At 30.3% G+C, this 12,329-nt stretch overlaps 3 long non-coding RNA genes across 3 annotated transcripts; 1 reads left to right on the top strand and 2 right to left on the bottom strand.

Moving 5' to 3' along the window:
• Window positions 1–1,592: 1,592 nt before the first annotated feature.
• LOC149476821 (uncharacterized) lies at window positions 1,593–2,734 on the bottom strand. The gene is made up of 3 exons (XR_016317786.1): window positions 2,630–2,734; window positions 2,214–2,288; window positions 1,593–1,692 (listed from the first exon to the last, which is right to left on the bottom strand). It is a non-coding gene; the product is annotated as an uncharacterized LOC149476821 (long non-coding RNA).
• Window positions 2,735–3,848: 1,114 nt separating this feature from the next.
• On the top strand, window positions 3,849–5,305 carry LOC149476822 (uncharacterized). The gene is made up of 3 exons (XR_016317721.1): window positions 3,849–3,940; window positions 4,583–4,648; window positions 4,731–5,305. It is a non-coding gene; the product is annotated as an uncharacterized LOC149476822 (long non-coding RNA).
• On the bottom strand, window positions 5,204–7,157 carry LOC149476823 (uncharacterized). Its single transcript, XR_016317715.1, has 2 exons — window positions 7,101–7,157; window positions 5,204–5,528 (listed from the first exon to the last, which is right to left on the bottom strand). It is a non-coding gene; the product is annotated as an uncharacterized LOC149476823 (long non-coding RNA).
• Window positions 7,158–12,329: the final 5,172 nt, after the last annotated feature.

Genomic DNA, 12,329 nt, shown 5'->3' on the forward strand with positions numbered 1-12,329 from the left:
AGGCGCTAAGTACTTAGGTACCGTCGAAACTCGGATTCCAAGCCGTGTAAATATCTTTTTACTATGTAAATATTAAATATATAAAATATCTTCAATTGCGATAAAGCTATGAACCACGTGCATACGAATTATGATGATCATGATTTGGATTTGGAAAAGGGTATTTTTATACAACAGTAGTGTATACCCAATGTTAATTGAAAGTAAGATTACTTTGTCATTCAACTTCCCCAGAAAATATATATAAAAAAATATCAATTTCAATCATTGAAAAATTATAAGAAACGGCGAGTACACAGGCATGAGAAAAAATGCACCTAACTGTAAGGAAAACATTTGCATATAATCCCTCTTTCAACACATCGGCTTTCTTATCTAACAAAATTTATTCGTGGACCTCAAACGTTGACTTTTCCTCGTACCTATACAGGGTGTCCCACTGTTGGTATACTAAGCTCAAAGGAGGTTATAGTTTTGCATACGCTGAGTACGTAAAAAATAATTTAAAAAATCCAGACGCATTTTTTTTTCAAATAGATGAATTCTTAAAACTCTATGTGTACACCCATAACAAGCGAGCCGCCCAACTTTGCCACCAGCACGTGAGCTATCGTTTAAGATTATGTTTTCATAGATAAAATGCTCATATTAGAGAAGCGGTATATGCCGGCTGCGTGAAGCTAGAGAAGAAAACATGGATTTTCAGGAAAAATTTAGCAAAAAAATTTGGACGTAATTTTTTTTAAAAGTATTTTTTACGTGATCAGTGTATGCAAAACTACAAGTTCCTTCGCGCTTAGTATACCAATAGCGGGACACCCAGTATAGGAATATTTAAAGCTTTTACCTATTATTTGTCAATCTTTTAATAATCTGTTTGTGAGGTTAGGATGCTAATAATAACCAAACATTTGCGGATATCAAAATCTTCTGGCAAGAATTTGAATTTGGTTTTGATTAATTGTATTCATTTGGTTGTTGTTTGGTTGTAGGTCATTTGATAAAAAAGGCTGTTTTTCCATTCGGTTTTTAATATTACTGTTAAATCGGTATAATTGTTGTGCATATTCACTAAAATAACGTAAAATTTATAGAGTTATCAGAACAGCTAACCCTTAGACGCTGATGCTATGGCAGAGGCATTATTTGGTTTCTTCACCACCGGTTTTCAATGTCGATCAACGAATGACTTAGCCAAATGTTTTAAAGCTTAAGAATTGATATCACTTTATTGTGACATTGCTCTTCTTTCTTGACCATATTTTATGAAAACAAACCTCAAGCCTCTAGCAACCAACTAGCCACGTCCCCGCTCTTGTTATGTCTTCCACCATGAATGAACTATCCAATACAACATAAAATAAAAAATAATTTCCATTCGAAGCAGATGTTCCTGAGATGCGCATGCACATCTTATGATACATTCTCTTCTAAGCTTGAAAATGTGATGTATTTCTTAACAATATGCAATTAAAAAAGAACAGACATGGACGTCTATAAAAAATGTAATAAATACTGCGCACACTGAGATTTAAATTCAGGTACAAATTGTCTCGTTCTATTTAGACAGGGTTAAAAAAATATACAGCAAATTGTATCTATACGGTTTATTTTGAACAAAAATCCATAAAACACATTATAGTTTATTTATTTTCCTGAATGTTATGCAGTGATGAAATTAGCAGCAACTATCTGTAAAAGAAAATTATTGTGAGATTAATTGGTCGTCTCTTTTTGTCTTTAAGCATGAACGGAGATATCGTAGAAGCTTCTCAACCGACAATATACTTAATAGTAAGTAAATAAATAGTAGCAAAAACCAAAAAACACGTTTTCAAGATAGATCTTTTTAGTAAAAAATAATTATTTATCTAGAAATCAAACAATAATCAATACATGCCATGTTTATCAGCTCTTGTTAAGCGCCCACTCTTTTTTCACAATTAAACTATGACATAGTTTGATTTTAACTGAGATAAAATAACCAATACATTGTATTGGTTATTGTTTGATTCCTAGATTAAGAATTATTTTTTACTTTCGTAAATTTCTTAAATCCGTTGGTAATTAGTAACTACTATTAATTAATACAGTTGTAAAGAATATGTTCACAACGTTCATAATTTATATCTTCGCATGTTCAATAAGTATCTATGTGTTCACGCATTACAATTGTAGGAAATCTAAATCTAGAGCAATTTGTAAGAACTCACTAGGGGAAGAACAGTCATTGCAGTTTGTATCACATGAGCAGTTATCATTGCAGCTTGTGCCTTCCTTGCAGGTGTCTGAAATACAAAAAATACAAGGAATATACACTTAAATATCATGATTAAATGTGACGTTTTGCGACTGCTCTATACAAAATTTGGGTCTGTAACTATTAGATATAAATAAATGAGCTGTTGAAAGTACTAGTAACATCAAAAATGTCTATATTCAAGAAAATTTAATTTGCCTATGACCGCATGATATTATATTATATTTATTTTATGTACAAATAAGAACCTAATTAATTAGATCATGGAATTTCATAATAATACATAGTTAATCGATTAAAATGCCTCTACAATCTAATCACAGACTACAAACAAGAAAACTATACATTAAAAATAAATAAAAGTCTTACCTTTGCATGGTTCACAGGGAGCAGGCATGTTGCGTCTTTGGTATTATATTTGGTATATTTACCTACTTGAAAATCTGAAGTGTTATATAAAATTAATCTACGTTGATTCGTTTATATAGTAATAAATTGTAAAGATTCCATCGAGCGGAACTGCAAGGCTAAGGGCATTTGATTCTTTGTTATGTTTTTTTCTATACATTTACCAATTGCATTTTTTAGAAAACATAAGGTAAATTTAAGAAAATTTTGAGAAAATTAAAAAGTTTTGTTACATTTTAAAACAAAAGAACAAACATTAAAATAAAAATAAATATATATCTGTCCAATGTTTCGAATGTTAAGACGAAACAAATAAATCGGTTCAGTTTGATCACTTTGAAAAGAAAAGTTTCAAAATTCATTGTTACGTTGAATAACGCAGATCGAAGGTTTAGGTACCTACATGGAAATGTTTCCAAAATTATATTACCCATTTAATATTGTTGTTTGCCTATGTAATTAAACTGATTGTTTATTTAGCTGTAAGAAACTAAAAAGATACTAATTAGATTATGTAGGTACCTACTAGATAAGATTGCATACGATAAGAATTGTTTACCTATAAAATTTGATTAACATTCTATATTAGATGTTGACGTTACAATTCATGAGTGTTTTGTTTATGCATAAGTTATAACAATTTTTATAATATTTTCTCCCTGTACCCGTCGGTACCTACTGATATTTCATACTCATCCTACTAATATTATAAATGCGAAAGCGAAAGTTTGTGAGGATGTGTGTGTGTGTTTGTTACTCTTTCACGCAAATACTACTGAACCGATTACAATGAAATAAAGCACACGATATAGAGGGTAACTTGGATTAACACATAGGATAGGTTTTATGACAGAAATCCCACGAGAACGGGAACTATGGCCTATGGGGTTTGTTTTTGAAAACGCGGGCGAAGCCGCGGGCGGAAAGCTTTTAAAAATTAGAAATTTTCTTTATAAACAGACAAAAAACCTTTCGATCGTGCCAAAACCAATTTGTTTTTTACTTTTTCTTGGAACCCCGATTACTTGAACAAATAATCCAGTTTTCACTATAACCTGATGGATAATATATTTGTTTATTTGTAAATCAATCGGTCATGATTCATTAAACAATTCAATGACAAACCTTTTTTATTATTTAAGAAGTTTTGATGCTGGATTATAATCAGAAGCGACTGTGACGGATTATTGAGATCATTTGACAGTTGAAACAAAAATATTTGGAATAGTTAAATACATTTTAATGAAATGATGATATTTGATCAAAATAACAGTAAGTACCTATTAAAAATTTCTAAATATTAGCACCATAGATTTCCTTAGTAGGTACCTACCTACATATATGTATCGAATTGATGCGAATAATATACATAATGAATAATATAATATATTTTGTGATATTTGTTTAAATGCCTCTATTTTGATTTTATCAATGGTAAATTGGCATCACACCTACATTCAGTCCTTGCCTTGAACTCAAATATTTATACGCTCTACTTAGAAAATTATAATCATCATTTATTTCATTATTCAATTTCTCTGAGGAATAAACACAATGCAGTAAAAGTAATTTATAGTTCACTAAAAAGGAAGCAAATCCCTGGTGATAAATGATAATAGAATCAATGATGCGGCATGCCCTTTTTAAGTACCTATGTATCTATACCTAAATATAGAAGAAAGCTTGCTACTCCTCAATTCCAGCTAAATCGATTTTAAAGTATTTTGATTTTTTAGCTACATTTCACGTCTTATAATAAATAACTGTTAATTAATATTTGAAAATTTCACATAAATTAACTCACATTCATATGAGAAGAGACGGGGCGAGTGTACACAGTTCGAGTTGTTTTTCTCTCATTTCCTTTATTTATTATTATCTATTATCTATACATTATCTATACATTTTTTACAGGTTTTTATCCAGATTATGGCAGTGTATACAGTGATCAAGACGGTGACTCTCAAAATATTAATATAGGTTTGTAATCATTTTCATGATAATTGGTAAATAATTTTGCATTGATGTTCCTTTTTATTAATTTATGTATTTTGATTTCTAGGTACCTGCATGAAATAAATTTGAATTATAACAAATATGCTGAAAATTATTACGAAAAGAACCAAATTATTAATTGCTGAAGATTCATTTTCTTTATTAGTTTAGTATTTTCCTGTTAAATTATAAATTTATATAAAACTAGTAAACCTGGCGAACTCCGTTTCGCCACCAGAGACACCTTTTCTTTGCTATAAACCTCACGGAGCCCAAGACTTTTCCAACGAAGGCAAAACCGTGGAAATCGGTTCGTGCGTTCTGGAGTTATAGCGTCAGGAAGGAAAACCCGACTTATATTTATATAGTAGATTAATACAAATAAAATGTTGTATAAGTTATAATAAAAACATGTCTTTTATTTTAACTAAATAATTCTAATGTTTTCCAACCCGCCCTCCTCGATTACTCACCCATCATAAAATGAATATTTTCATACAAATTATTTTTACACATGAACATTTAAGAATAAAACAAACATTAACAACAATTTAACTGATACATTTATTCGATTTATACAATAACATAAATATTGTAAATACTTCGGATCTTACGTAATAACAAAATGAATTATCGTGAAAACATCTTTACATGGATGATGGAAGTAAACACCTGCAGGATATGAATCAATCGTAATTTTATTAAATAATGAAATAATAAAATTAATGATGAATTGTTGTATTGTGAATTAAAATCTATTTCTTTGTGGTGGCTGTAGAAGCGTCGGTGGACCGCTTACAGTTACAGGAACAGGACTTATCGCATTTGCAAGTCTGGCAGCATTGTGTTGTGGTGCATTTGCAACCTATAAAAAAATATATATTGTATCAAACTGTATTTGAGACCGCTGCGGCCTGCGAGGGCTCATTCATATACATAAATAAAATTTGTATAGGTCGCTATCCACTCGATCCATTAAAATTTAATTAATAACCTGAGTGCTATATCACGTCTGTTCGTGTAAATTCTTGGGCACGCCCAAGAAAATATAATTAACTAGCGGTCCGCCCCGGCTTCGCCCGTGGTACATGTTTACGTTTTCTCTACATAAGAACCATCCTCGTACTTCAAGGAATATAATAAAAAAAGAATTATCGAAATCGGTTCAGCCGTTCTCGAGTTATGCGCTTACCAACACATTTTGCGATTCATTTTTATATATAAGAAGACTAGCAGTCCGCCCCGGCTTCGCCCGTGGTACATATTTACGTTTTCTCTACGTAAAAACCATCCTCGTACTTCAAGGAATATAATAAAAAAAGAATTATCGAAATCGGTTCAGCCGTTCTCGAGTTATGCGCTTACCAACACATTTTGCGATTCATTTTTATATATAAGAAATTAATATACGAACGTAAACGAAAATATACGGTGTTTCGATTTCATGATAATAATAATTCTTGTTACATAAATTCTAATTCAATTCAATAATAAAAGTTTACACAAAACTAAGAATTATTCGGGTCATATTTTATACAAATTATGTACTTCGAAATTACTAAACGCTACTAACTAATTCGGGCTATTGAAATTTAATCCAACGACCAGAAAGGTAAATCAAGGTAAAACAGTTTCTAAACTTGAGTACATTGTTATTCAAAACACGAAAAAATATCCATTTGATGATATCGTTTTTTTTTGTTAAACAAATTTTGTTATATCAATTTTGAGTTAATTGCAATTTTCCAATAAATTTTACAACAGTCTTTAAATTATCTCTCAAGTACGTATATATTTTATATTTTCATATTAACTACATAGTAAGTACCTACATAAGTAAAAAAAAAACTATTTATTGAGTATATAATTTTCATTTACACATTTTCCATTGTTTGGAATATGAAGGTAAGTTGGTCTATTTATCCTTTCTTTAATTTAAAAATATTTTAATTTATTAAAAAAAAGACATTCTATATCTTATCTATTGGATTGAATTTTAATCCTGAATTTACCAAATGGATGATAAGTCATTAAGTAATAATATTAAGGAGGACGAAAGGTCGAACTTTTGATGATTGAAAATTTTTTAGTTGCTTTAATAATATGTACATAACTCCTTCTTTCGTCTTAAATTCACGTATAATTTCTAATACCCTAAAAAAATTATATGCGTAATGTTTTAATTTTTAAATAAGTTTAATTAAATAAATTTTGATTTACTTCATTAAATTCTCCCTAAATACTTATTTTTTTTTATTTCAATAAAACATATTTTTTTCTCCCATTTACTTTACCGTAATACCGTAATACTTTAATCAAGATTTATCACGATTCCCGACATTTCGAATCTTCAAATTAATCAAGTCTTCAATTTGTAACATACTTAAAATAAACCAAAAAAACCTGAAATAAAACTATGTATTCACATTCTACTTACCATCGCCACATCCTCCGCAAGGCATCTTCGTTCAGATCAAAAAACGTGGGAAAAGAAATATACAACAGATAGTATAACTACAATATACTCACAACACGTAGCGAATAACTGCATGGAGTGCAGTGATCGCTAATATTTATACATGCTCTGTTTATACATGTGATTTTATCGTACGTTCGGAAACTTTGCACGTATTGTTTAATATTTTCTTTAATAGGTAGGAAAGTTTTGAGCTGGAAAACAGCGTTATTCGAAGTATTTCGTTATTCTTGGATTGCATAGGCATTATAAGACTTCAAAGCCTTAAGTTAAGACTATGTTTACAGTTATAAATATGGGTCATTATACAAAAATGGGGTAACTTTTGAGGATATTTTGTTTACTATATTTTTTATATCAGATTGTTACAAATTAGGGTGTATATGATAGCTAATCTAATGAATATATTGTTCCAAATCGGGCCAGCCACTTTTTTAAATAGATTGTGAGATATTTTAAATTTTCTGGATTTGGCCTCCAGGGGACTGACGAGGCTAACATGGTACTGATAAAAAACTATAACTTGTAATATTCTTAAAGAAATTCAATGAAAATTACTACAAATCTCTCAGTTTTAATAATGGCACATGTATTTTACGTACTTAACATGTTTAAAAATGATAATTTATAATATGTGATACTGGGAAAAACAATGTCTCAATTTTCAAAACAGCCTTCTGACATTTAACGCAACGTGAATATTCTTACTCTCTTACTTAACTTTTACTACTTTGAATTAGTTTTACTTGATATTTTAAGTAATTCACAAACAATAGAAACAAAAAAACGGCCAAGTGCGAGTTGGACTCCTAACAAACCTATTGTTTATTATGTTTGTAACTTAAAATTTACACTTTTAGCAATTTTTCCTTTATCTGTGTTATAAGACGTTGCTATTTACCGAGTAGAAGTAAACTATAGTAGACTGTATACACGGCAAGCATCCTGTGTGTTTTTTTATTCCCTTGCGAATATTGAATTTTGTGGAAATTTGCAGTATTAACGGATGTAGGTATCTTTTGATTGCGTTGCGTTATAAGTTTGATTATTTTACATCCCCAAGGGTTCTTAATCTTGAGTATCCAATATAAATTTCAGATTGATACCTCCACGCGTTCCAAAAAAACGTCTTAACAAACAAACGGACAACAAAGTGATCCTATAAGGGTTCTATTTTTTCCTTTTGAGGTTCGGAGCCCTAAAAATCTACCAATATTTATGTTAAAAGTACTAATTATTATAAAATTAAAAACCAAAGGCTCGAATGAAGGTCTCATCTGAGTTTTCATAAGAGCCCCTTGACATTTTTATAATGTTATTAAGTATATTAATTAACTTTTATGTTATTTTGAGGTAATTTTACTTCACAGTATTATACGTATACGTATTTATCTGATAAATATAAAAAGCTATGCCCTGAAAGCATCAAAATCAATAATTAAAAGAAAATAAGATCTTTTTAATAAAATTAATAGTAGTTTGTTTCAATAGCTCTTTTCTTTGCTACTCTTTTTTAAATGTTTCTTCCCTAGTCAAATTCAGTTTCTTTTAGCGTGGCGCATGATGTTTTTAACTGAAATATAATATAGAAATGCTTATACCAATAGCAATCAAGATAAAAGTTCTCAAAAATGATAGAGTCATCAGTACTATGGGGCCGCGTCAGTCCTCTGGCGCGATATCTGACAAAGGACTGATGCCAGCGGATTGATGAAAAGGGACTTAATATGAGGTTATAATCACAAATTAGGTTTTTTTGCCTAATTTCTAATATCAACAAACTATATTTTTACAAATCATAGTTAACCATTTATAAATGAAAATAAAAATCGGATTAACAATAAAATAACGAATCACCATAGGACTGAAATGTTGACTGGCGCAGCAAGATTTTAGAGGACAAACACAACCCTAGCGCTGGTACAGTTATGACGGCCGTCAAAATATGCGGTGCACAAGTAACTTCATTACCAACATTAATACTTAGACAGGGATTTGACTTCGACTTGGTGATATTTAGCGAGAATTTCGAATTTAAAAAACACACAACGGACTGACTAGTGAAAACGATGACAAAGTTTAATTTTATTTTTTAAATAAAATGGAAAACATTGCGTTATGAAAGTTGTAGTATATAATACTATGTACATCAAAGATTGAAGTGAATTAGTAAGTTTTCTTAAATCGATGATAATGTTTAAACGATAGACACTTGATTGTTGGATTTCGGAGTTGTGACATGCCAAAGTACTGACGTTTGAGGTATTAATTTATTATTTTTATTCATTTGTATTTTAAATAAAGAAGTGAAATTGAGTGACCAAATAAAGGACGCTTCATTGTTTTAAAATAGATTGTTATTTGAATAAAATATAATAAGACTTTGTTTAAATTGGCTGATGACATCGAGTTACCCCATTTTTGTATAATCACCCATATACAAACTAAAGGAAGCTTCACTTTCGCAAATTGCTAACTAAAACACCCAATTTACTAGGGACCACCTCTTTACTACTTTAGAGACATTGACAATGTAGAGACTGTTATTGGCTGTTCGTCTTAAACTGTAAGCAGTTTTCAAATTTTGTTTGGGTATTAGGTGCTATTTCGATTATTGTGTATCTCTAATCAGGAGTTGGAGCTTACATTACCTACTAAACATATATTATGTCGAAGTAAGATATAGAAGTTGGAGTTATAAGATATGAATCGTTTATTCTACAGGGTGTGAGATGCAAGTTTATTGCAATAAAAACTAGGTTGTCAAATATGTATTGGTTACCGCTATTGAAATTCTTAGATACAGTTGAATATAAAAAAAATTATTTAAGTATTAAGTTTAAATAAACTTAACATAAATTAGAGAAACTGGTTGTAAATGCCCATATTGAGTCAACACATATTTCAATAAACTTTTTTTCAATAAAACTATAAAGTCGTTAATAATAATTAAATGCTGAGGACCGATATACTTGCAAAATTTCCGAACTCAATTAGATCCAAGGAATACATATATTGTCCTGACCTAATAGACATTTTCCGCTTCAAACACTCCACTGTTCATTGCTCTTTTTCCTTTAACTGTCTTGTAGAATGTCTTAGTTAAAACCCAATGTACAGCAATAACTTCGATAGTATCAATCGATGTATTTATTATAGGAAATTAGTACTTATAATTGGAGCCGCGTAGTTTGTTTTGCACTCAGTACGCTCGTTGTTGCATCGAATGGAAACGGCTGGAGAATGTTGATAATAAAAGCAATCAAATTGAGTACGTTTAAGATTAGATTGGCTGTGTAATAGATGTACTTTTTATGAATAACAAGACCACAGGTACAAATATTTCTATGGAAATATCCAAGCCAAACAAACCAATACCCGATAACTGAGTTTTGTCATTTGATATTAAGAATGCTAATATTTTAAATTGACTTCAAATTAGATGGGTATTTCTTACTTGGTATTGTTGTAATAAATATTATTATTTTAATATTCTTCTACTGTTATAGACTATACTATATTATAAAGCTAAAGAGTCGGTTTGTTTGTTTAAACGCGCTAATCTCAGGAACTATACTGGTCCGATTTGAAAAATTCTTTCGGTGTTAGATAGATCATTTATCGAGGAAGGTTATAGGCTATAGAAGGTTATCATCACCCTAGGATCGGATCAATGCGGGTGAAACCGCGGGGCACAGCTAGTAATAAGATTAACTATTAAAATTATTTCATTGCATTATAACCATGTGTGACCGATCTTTGATAAGTGTACAAACATACAGGCGAAGAATAGGTGAAGCTAAAAATACCCAGAACATTGTTGAAAATGCCAGAAAAACGAAAGCCTCAACTCCCAAATCAGAAAACAGAAAAACTATCTTATTCAAGAACTAGATGGCGATAGGTATGTTTATTGCAAGATATTATTCTCCTTATTAAAATTAATTGCACATAATACGTTGTACAAATTTGCTCACCTTAAATAATAATTACTTGCGAAAAAAATGAATGAGCGAACACTGTTCCGTCTCAATTTTTTTTCAGTTTGAGGCGAGATGGCGAGAGACGAAACTGCTTTTATTTATTTTTTATATTTTTTTCTGAATTAACAGCTGGGTTTCCACCTTGAACTGCCACAGGCTCTAACCTCGATGCCAATGAAGTTGCCGAACTAAGAAACATAAAACTACAAGCAAATACTATACAAATTAGGATATTGACCACTAATAATATCACCATCATCATCATTTGTTTCCACTGTAGAAACAGGCTCCGTATGATAATTTAACGTAATTCATATTTGATCACCTGCTGGCAGTTCAGACTGGATATTAATCATTCCCCTTTTTGTAGTTGGCTCTAGCCAATAACTTGGCTTGGCTTGACGAAAGATTAATAACTAGTTGTAAAATAATTTAGTCTATTTTGGGAAATAATAATGATGTGAAATTTCCAGGAATATATATTGAAAAAAAATAAAGTGTAATTATTTTCAGCGACATCATATTTCTGGTATGAAACATTACAATCTTGGGAAAGGTTTTACGGATATTATGTACATCAGAATAAAAATCCATTCAAAATAAAAAGGAATTCCAAGAATTAACGGAAAAAATATCTGAAATTTCGATGATTAATCGCTGAAGACTTCCGAACAGGAAGTACCAGCTTTAATGAAGACGATGATATAGTCATAGTTTATTTTCAACGTAGTACAAAGACTTGTGTAATCAGTTTGAAGAAAATAATCATTGAATAATGTCAAATTATCATGAAACGAGATATCGTATCAGATAAACTGAAACAGAAAACACATGCATGTACCTTTATTGATAAAAAGCTACCATTTACTATTTTTCAGGATGTAACAATTTATGCGTAATACAATTTGAAATATCATGTAATAACATACTTATAAGATGCGTCATAAAATTGCTATAGTTAATTATAAGTTAACTAAAACCTCTTAATTAATAATAGAGAAAATAATCAAAAGCGCTGAAACGAGTGGCTGAAACTATCAATTAAAATTCTTGTCGTCAGTTAGACATGATGACAGCATGGTATGTTGACAAAATTTATACTATTTTGAAACAAGTAAAAACTTGGGGTATTGGATTAAACAAAGAATTTGGCACACCCAACGTTCCTATTTAATATCTTATCATATCTCTGCCGATAACGCCGTAT

Source organism: Colias philodice, chromosome 26 (assembly GCF_061535455.1).
Source record: "Colias philodice isolate Cphi_HAF_F1 chromosome 26, ilColPhil1 Martin Lab GWU primary, whole genome shotgun sequence".
Taxonomy (NCBI): Eukaryota; Metazoa; Arthropoda; class Insecta; order Lepidoptera; family Pieridae; genus Colias; species Colias philodice.